The following is a 9409-nucleotide window of genomic DNA, read 5'->3' on the forward strand; positions in this document are numbered from 1 at the left end:
TTGTGTGAAGGTCGGGATCGTGCGATGGTTAAATCCTACCAACCCTTCCCCTAGGATCATGCGCGTAGTGCTCGGTTTTGATGAATAATAGATTTTTGCAATAAGTATGTGAGTTCTTTATGACTAATGCTGAGTCCATGGATTATACGCACTCTCACCCTTCCACCATTGCTAGCCTCTTGTGCCGCACAACTTTCGCCGGTGCCATACACCCACCATATGCCTTCCTCAAAACAGCCACCATACCTACCTATTATGGAATTTCCATAGCATTCCGAGATATATTGCCATGCAACTTTCCACCACTATGTTTATTATGACACATTTCGTCACTATCATATTGCTTTGCATGATCATGTAGTCAACATCTTATTTGTGGCAAAGCCACTTTTCATAATTCTTTCATATAGGGATGGCACCCGCAGGGTATGGGTATGGGTGGAGCTACCCCATACCCTTACCCGCCTACCCTGAGTTTACCCATCACCCATACCCATACCTGTCAAGGGTACAATTTTTTCCCATACCCGTCACCCGACAGAGTATATGGGTACCCACGGGTAAAAATACCCACGTTTACAACACATCAATTGAGTAGAAAATAGTTGTAAAAAACATATAATCATAAATTATTAACACATTTTAAACAACAATGTACAACAACATATTCTCATAAACCAAAATACTTGCTTATAAAGTGACATATAAAAATGTTAAACAACAACACATAAACATAAATAACAACACATATGCATACACTTTAAGTTCACGAAAAATCATGATAAATTATAGAGATAATTTGAATACACATTAGAGTTTTTACCTAGCGTTATTAGGAGGGGAAATGAATACATTGGGATATTAACGAAAACCCACATGTCAACATTTTAGATGGGTACATGGGTACGCGGGCATGGGTTATACGATCCCATACCCGTACCCTCTCTACCCGATGGGTATGATATTTTCCCATTTAAGTACCCATGGGTAATTTTTTGTCCCATACCCTTACCCTAATAGGGTTTTTACCCACAGGGTACGCGGGTAATGGGTACCCGTTGCCATCCCTACTTTCATACATGTCACTCTTGATTCATTGCACATCCCGGTACACCACCGGAGGCATTCACATAGAGTCATATTTTTTTTCTAACTATCGTGTTGTAATTTTTCGTGTTGTAAGTAAATACAAGTGTGATGATCATCACTATTAGAGCATTGTCCCATGTGAGGAAATAAAAAAAAGAGGCCAAAGAAGACAAAAGGGAAAAAGAAAAAGAATAAAAAAGAGAAAAAGAGAGAAGGGACAATGTTACTATCCTTTTTCCACAGTTATGCTTCAAAGTAGCACCATGATCTTGATGATAAAGAGTCTCCTATTTTGTCACTTTCATATACTAGTGGGAATTTTTCATTATAGAACTTGGCTTGTATATTCCAACGATGGGTTTCCTCAAATTGCCCTAGGTCTTCATGAGCAAGCAAGTTGGATGCACACCCACTTAGTTTCTTTTTCAGCTTTCATACACTTATAGTTCTAGTGCATCTATTGCATGGCAATCCCTACTCACTCACATTTATATCTATTGATGGGCATCTCCATAGCCCATTGATATGCCTAGTTGATGTGAGACTATCTCTGTCTCTTTGTCTTCACAACCACCATTCTTTTCCACCTATAGTGCTATGTCCATGGCTCACACTCATGTATTGCATGAAAGTTGAAAAGGTTAGAGAATACTAAAGTATGAAACAATTGCTTGGTTGAAACCGGGGTTGTGCATGATTTGAATATTTTGTGTGATGATGATGGAGCATAGCCAGACTATATGATTTTGTAGGGATAAGCTTTCTTTGGCCATGTTATTTTGAGAAGACATAATTGCCTTGTTAGTATGCTTGAAGTATTATTGTTTTTATGTCAATATTGAACTTTTGTTTCGAATCTTTCGGATCTGAACATTCATGCCAAAATAAAGAGAGTTACATGGATAAATATGTCAGGTAGCATTCCACATCAAAAAATTTGTTTTTATCATTTACCTACTGGAGGACGAGCAGGAATTAAGCTTGGGGATGCTTGATACGTCTCCAACGTATCTATATTTTTTTATTGTTCCATGCTATTATATTATTTGTTTTGGATGTTTTATATGCATTAATATGCTATTTTATATTATTTTTGGATTAACCTATTAACCTAGAGCGCAGTGCTAGTTTATGTTTTTTTTGCCTATTTTAGAGTTTCGCAGAAAAGGAATACCAAACGGAATAAAACTTTCGTGATGATCTTTCATGGACCAGAAGCAAACCAGGAGACTTGGACATGAAGTCGAACGAGCCTAGAGACGGCCACAAGGGTGGAGGGCACGCCCAGGGGGTAGGGCGCACCCCCTGTCTTGTGGGCCCCTCGTGGGTCTCCTGACCTAATTCTTTCGCCCATATATACTCTTGTACCCCAAAACCATTAGGGGGAGCCACGAAAACACTTTTCCACCGCCGCAATCTTCTGTACCCGTGAGATCCCATATAGGGACCATTTCTGGCGTCCTGCTAGAGGGGGATTCGATCACGAAGGGCTTCTACATCAACACCATTGGCCTCCCGATGAAGCGTGAGTAGTTTACCACAGACCTACGGGTCCATAGCTAGTAGCTAGATAGCTTCTTCTCTCTCTTTGATTCTCAATACCATGTTCTCCTCAATGTTCTTGGAGATATATTCGATGTAATACTCTTTTGCGGTGTGTTTGCCGAGATCCTATGAATTATGGATTTATGATTAGATTATCTATGAATATTATTTGAATCTTCTGTGAATTCTTATATGCATGATTTGATATCTTTGCAAGTCTCTTTGAATTATTGGTTTAGTTTGGCCTACTAGATTGGTTTTTCTTGCAATAGGAGAAGTGCTTAGCTTTGGGTTCAACCTTGCGGTGTCCTTTCCCAGTGACAGTAGGGGCATCAAGGCACATATTGTATTGTTGCCATCGAGGATAAAAAGATGGGGTTTTCATCATATTGCTTGAGTTAATTCCTCTACATCATGTCATCTTACTTAATGCGTTACTCCGTTCTTTATGAACTTAATACTCTAGATGCATGCTGGATAGCAGTCGATTGTGGAGTAATAGTAGTAGATGCAGAACCATTTCAGTCTACTTGACACGGACGTGATGCCTATGTTCATGATCATTGTCTTCGATATCATCATAATTATGCGCTCTTCTATCAATTGCTAGGTAGTAATTTGTTCACCCACCGTAGTATTTGCTATCATGAGAGAAGCCACTAGTGAAACCTATGGCCACCGGGTCTCTTTTCCATCATACAAGTTCTCTTTTCCATCATGGAGGTTTTCTTTTCCATCATATTAGTTTCCGGTCTACTATTTTGCAATCTTTTACTTTCCGATCTATAAACCAAAAATACCAAAAATATTTACTTCACCGTATATCTATCTCTACCAGATCTCACTTTTTGCAAGTAAGCGTGAAGGGATTGACAATCCCTTTATCGCGTTGGGTGCAAGTTTGTTTGATTGCTTGTGCAGGTATTCGGTGACTTGTGCATAGTCTCCTACTAGATTGATACCTTGGTTCTCAAACTGAGGGAAATACTTGCTCTACTTTGCCGCATCACCCTTTCCTCTTCAAGGGAAAACCAACACGAGCTCAAGAGGTAGCACCTACCTATGATGATATGAATTTGAGGTGACTCATGATTCCTTGGAAAAGAGGGGATGAGGTCCGTGAGTCCAATAAAAAGGAGAAAAAGGAGAAAAGTAAGAAAAAGAGAAAAAAAGAGAGGGGGTACACTACAATCCTTTACCACACTTGTGCTTCAAAGTAGCACCATGTATTTCATTTAGAGAGTCTCCACGATGTTCATTTTCATATACTAGTGGGATTTTTACATTATGAGAACATGACTTGCATATTCCGATAACAAGCTCCTTAAAAATGATCGAGGTCTTCATGAGCCAGTAAGTTGTATGCACACCCACTTAGTTTCACATAGAGAGCTTTCATACACTTATAGCTCTAGTGCATCCATTGCATGGCAATCCCTACTCCTCACATTAACATCAATTGTAAGGCCTCTCCATTACCTAATGATCTAGCCTCGTTGATGTGAGACTTTATTGTACCTTTTTTCTTCCCTAATGAACCCCTATCATCATTCTCTATTCCATCTGAAGTTCTAAGTCCATGGCTCACACTCAAGTATTGCGTGAAAGTTGAAAATAAACTAAAGCGAGAAAAAGTATGATTTAATTGCCTTGTTTGGCACCAGGGTTGTTCATGATGTCATATGTTTATGCTAGGAAGACTAAGCGTGCCATGCTTATCATGACTAAATGTGTATTGATCACGTTCTTTAGCATCTTTATTTTTCAAAGGCAATGCTTGTCTACTTGCATGTTTATGTATTATTATGTTGATGTCAAATAAATATACTATTGCCTTGAGTCATTCATATCTCAATATTCATACCATGGTTACATCATTTGGTCAAGGACACATTAGATAGCATTCAACATAAAAAATTATTTGTTTATCATTTAACTACTCAAGGACGGGCAGGAATTAAGTTGGGGATGCTGATATGTCTTCAAGGTATCAAAAAAATTATTCTCAAATGTTATTATGTTACCACTTTTTATGCTTTTATATCATTGCATATTATTTTTATGGACTAACCTATGAATTTAGTGCCCAGTCCAAATTCTTGTGTTTGGCTTCGCAGAAAATCCATACCTGCGAAAGTCCAAACATGAGAAACATTTTGATGATTTTTTCTAGATAATGAGAGACCCTAGAAGCTTCGGGAGATGTTGAGAGGACCCACCGGGAAGCCACATGGACTAGTAACGCGGGTAGGGGGTGGTCGCGCCACTTGCCCACGTGGGCCCCTTGAGCCTCTATTTGACCTAATTCTAGGCCTATAAATGCCCCAATATTCCATAACTCTTAGAAGCGAACCCAAAAGAATTTTATCACCACCGCAAGTCCCTGTTTTGAAGTGATCCCATCTACACACCTATCTGGTGCTCTACCGGAGGGGTAAGCCATTGGGGAGGCAGTCTTCATCAACTTTCACTAGTGCAAAGACGTCCTATACAAACAGTTTTTACCCCCTTTTCACGATGGTGTTTTAAACCGTCGCCTAGTGAGTGTGGGCGGTGGGAGGGCTCTTCACACACTGTCGGTGTACAAAAGTAGGGGCTCTACTTTGCACCCTGTGCATGGGCAGTCAGAGCCGCGCGTACGGCCACACTTAGCAGGGCAAGGGAGGGAAGCCGAAGCCACGAGACGATCAAACCAATGCCAAGACAGAGACACAAATAGCAAGAGGGCGAGGTGCACTCCCCCGGCAAGACCCTTGCCGGGGCGGCCTCCGCAGCCTCGGCAAGAGCCTTTCCGGGGCAACTTGCCCAGCACCAGCGGAGCACGCCACCCTTGAGCCTGAGGTTTCCAACACCATCAACCACATTGGAACCAAGGCTCGGGAGGCGCCTCCATGGTGGCATGCAGATCTTTGTGAAGATCGTAAGCATGAAGAATCAGATGAAGATTAGAAGACGAGACCTCCGGCAACATCCTTGCTGGGGACGACCGCAGTGCCACGGCAAGACCCTTGCCGGGGCCCCAGGCAAGACCCTTGCCAAGGACATCAGCGGGGCCGCGGCCATGCCCGCGTTCACCAAGACCCCATCGGCGTTCCCATGCAACCGCCAGCCTAGCCAGCCAGGCAAGCACCTGCGTGGCAACATGCGGTCCCAAGGCCAACTCAGCAAGCACCTGCGTGGTGCATTCAAATCTTCGTGAAGACGCCGCCATCGCGCCAGCTCAGCAGCCTACCAGCCTACATGGCGCTGCCCGCCTTGCTGGCCTGGACGCGTGTTGAAGCAGGGCGAGGCGGCAACAAAGCATGGGGACACCTCAGGGGCGCATTTAATGCATCTTGTCCTATAATGACAGGCGATAAGCTTGTACACTGTACCCTTTCCACCTCCTGTGTGCCACTGTGGCGCCTCCTTCGACTATAAAATGAGGCCCGAGGCGTACTGGAGAGGGATTCGGCTCTTTTGAGCAAGTCACATACCATAGCTAGCTCAAGAACATAAGAACATTCAGATATACACCAAAGCAGGACTAGGGTATTACGCGATCCTCGCGGCCCGAACCTGGGTAAACGACCTTTGTGCTGGCTCTTAGACCCACTCTTCTCACAACCCCGCACTCGCCGACCACAGTAGGGATTCTGTTGATCCAATAGGTGTCGTTCCCACCGACATCTTTGGCGCGCCACGCAACGGGCGCAGTTGTGAGAATCTGGTCTAGCGGCTAGTCTAGCAGTCCTCCATCGCCATGGCTTCCAAGGAAGAAGGCGATCGAACGGGCGGCACCATCTGCGGATGCAGTAAGCACTCGCGCAACGACAGAAAAACTAAGTCACGCAAACACTTTCTGTGTTTCTTTTTATATAAGGCTATTCTCCTTGAGAGATCTTTCCCTCTGTATATGAAACCTGCACGCAATGGGGCCCTTCCACTATTGGCAACGCCTTCGTTCTATTTCGAGTCCGCTCAGCAGTTCGAGCGGCTGTGTCCAAAACGGCAGGGTAGCCATCCGCTATTGGAAACGCCCTCGTTCTGTCTCGAGTTCACTCGACAGCTCAAGCGGCCGCGCTCAGAACGGCAAGGTGGTTCGCCTGGCAGCACGCACACCCGGCAGGCTATTGGGGATCCTACCTCGAGGTGTCGCGGCATGGGTTTACGCGCCGGCAAGCCTACCCAATTAATGTAGGGTGGACACACGGAGAAAGATCAAATAGGAAAATAACATGCATCATTTCAAAAGTACTGCAGATTTATATTACATCAATTGTTACTGTGGTTCTAACTAAAGATATGAATTGTCTTGGTCGTGAACCTACAGCGGTGATGCGAAATGGGGTGCCTAGTCCCGGCGCTGGCCTTCGATCCTCTCGATTCCGTCGACGCGGCTGATGATGGGCTTGATGCGCTCCTTGAGCGGTGCGAGGTCCACATCCTCCGACAAGCTCTCCAGCGCGGCGTCGAAGTCGACGTTGGGGTACCAGTACGCTACCTTGGTGAGAACCTTGGTCAGGGCACCCCGGCAAAGTAGCCGGGCCTCACGGGCCAGAGAGCTCGCCCTGTTGGAGCGACACTGCTCTAGGGCTCCAAGAACGCCCTCGAAGAACAGTGTCAACTTGGCGTTGGGGCTCACGTTCGGCTCTGGGGTGTACCTCAGATTCGACATCCCCATAGCAGCCAGCTTCTTGGTGATCCTATTGGCGACATCAGCGAGGCGGCTGATCCAGAGGTTCTCGCCCTTCACGAAATCTTCGTGGTTGGCGGCCTCGTTCTTCCGCAGCTGCCTCTCCTTCTCCAGGCTCTTGGTCAGGGTCTCTTCCCGGGCCTTGACCTCCGAAAACGTTCCCTCAAGACTCTACAGCTTCAGCTTCAGGTCCTTGATGGAGTCGTTGGCGCGGGAGATTAGCTTGGCCTTGTTAAGGACTTCGGCCTGCGCCACCATCAAGGCGCAGTTGACCGTGTCCTTCTCCTTCGCCAGCTCCTCGGCCCTATTCTTCAGGCCGGCCTGCTCCACCTCCAGCTCCTTTATCTTGTTGTCGTGGGCCAGAGCTTGAGCATCGAGTGTTTCCTTGTGCTTCTGCTCCAGCTCCCGGGTCCGCTGCGCGATGAGCTCTTTGACCTCCTCGTCCTTGCCGTGGAGTGTGGCGGCGAGCGCCGCCTCACAAGCGACGAGGTCCTCCTCCTGGGAGTTCAGCTCGGCCTGGCGCTGGGACCGGGCAGCCTCGGCCTTGGTGGCATCTTCCCTCACCACCTCTTGGGCCTTCTCGATGTCGGCATGTGTTAAGAGGAGATCCTGCTTGCGCTCAGCCAGCTGGTCCTGGGCAGCCCTCAGCTCTCCGCGGGCCTGGCGGAACTAGGCATGTGCCTCGGTGATGCGCTCCTTGAGATCCGTCTCCGCCTTGCCAGCCGCCGCCTCCCTGGAGATCGCCTTGTCCAGACGGGCATGGTGGAGCGCCTGGAGCTTCCAGAAGCTGGCGCCCATGGCCTGAAGAAGCTGCTCCTCCTGGGTACCACTGCCACTGGCACGTGGTTTGTCGACAACCTCTAGCCCGGCAGTGGTGTCGGTGTCAAAACCGGCGGATCTCGGGTAGGGGGTCCCGAACTGTGCGTCTAAGGCTAATGGTAACAGGAGACTGGGGACACGATGTTTACCCAGGTTCAGGCCCTCTCAATGGAGGTAATACCCTACTTCCTGCTTGATTGATCTTGATGATATGAGTATTACAAGAGTTGATCTACCACGAGATCAGAGAGGCTAAACCCTAGAAGCTAGCCTATGGTATGATTGTTGTTGTGTCCTACAGACTAAACCCTTCAGTTTATATAGACACCAGAGGGGGCTAGGGTTACACAGAGTCGGTTACAGAGAAGGAGATCCACATCCGAATCGCCAAGCTTGCCTTCCACGCCAAGGAGAGTCCCATCCGGACATGGGACGAAGTCTTCAATCTTGTATCTTCATAGTCCAACAGTTCGGCCAAAGTACATAGTCCGGCTGTCCGGATACCCCCTTATCCAGGACTCCCTCAATAGCCCCTAAACCAGGCTTCAATGACAATGAGTCCGGCGCGTAGATTGTATTCGGCATTGCGAGGCGGGTTCCATCTCTGAATACTCCAAGATAAATTCCGAACACAAGGACCGTGTCCGGCTCTGCAAGACAAATTTCATATACCACCATAGAGAGAATAATAAACCATGAATCTAGTCTGCTGACAACTCTTCGTAGCGTGACATCACACAACGGCCCAGTCATTATTCGAACCGTTTTCTATAACCTGCTTCCGCACATATTGCAAGGCGGTTTCCTTGGCACGTCTTATCAAAGTAGAGATCGTGCCCCTTATCGCGGGGTTCTCTTCAATACGGGCGTGGGTAACCCAACCGTACCACCAATCGCGGTGAGTGGGGAACGAGCAGGTTCCATTAGGCAAGCGGGGAGGCACAAATCTTCATTGCCTCTATAAAGGGGAAAGGCCTCTTCCTTTCTACCCACGCCTTCTTCTCCTTCTACTCGTCCCTTTCTTTTCGCCCGAGCCCTAGCGCCCAAGCGTTCATCTTCCCACCAACAAAGGTTCTCCGGAAATGTCTAGGTCCGGAGCAGGAGGCAAGTGGATGGCCTCCTCCGTCCAAGAGAAGGATATTAAAAAACTGCGGGCGGCCGGGTATCTGGCCAAGAAAATCGGCCACCGTCTTCCGACGGCGGGACAGATTGTCCCTACTCCGGAGCCCCATGAGAGGGTCATTTTCCTCCCCCATTTCGTCTATGGGCTTGGGTTTCTGC

Source organism: Triticum aestivum, chromosome 2B, assembly GCF_018294505.1.
Source record: "Triticum aestivum cultivar Chinese Spring chromosome 2B, IWGSC CS RefSeq v2.1, whole genome shotgun sequence".
NCBI classification, from domain to species: domain Eukaryota; kingdom Viridiplantae; phylum Streptophyta; class Magnoliopsida; order Poales; family Poaceae; genus Triticum; species Triticum aestivum.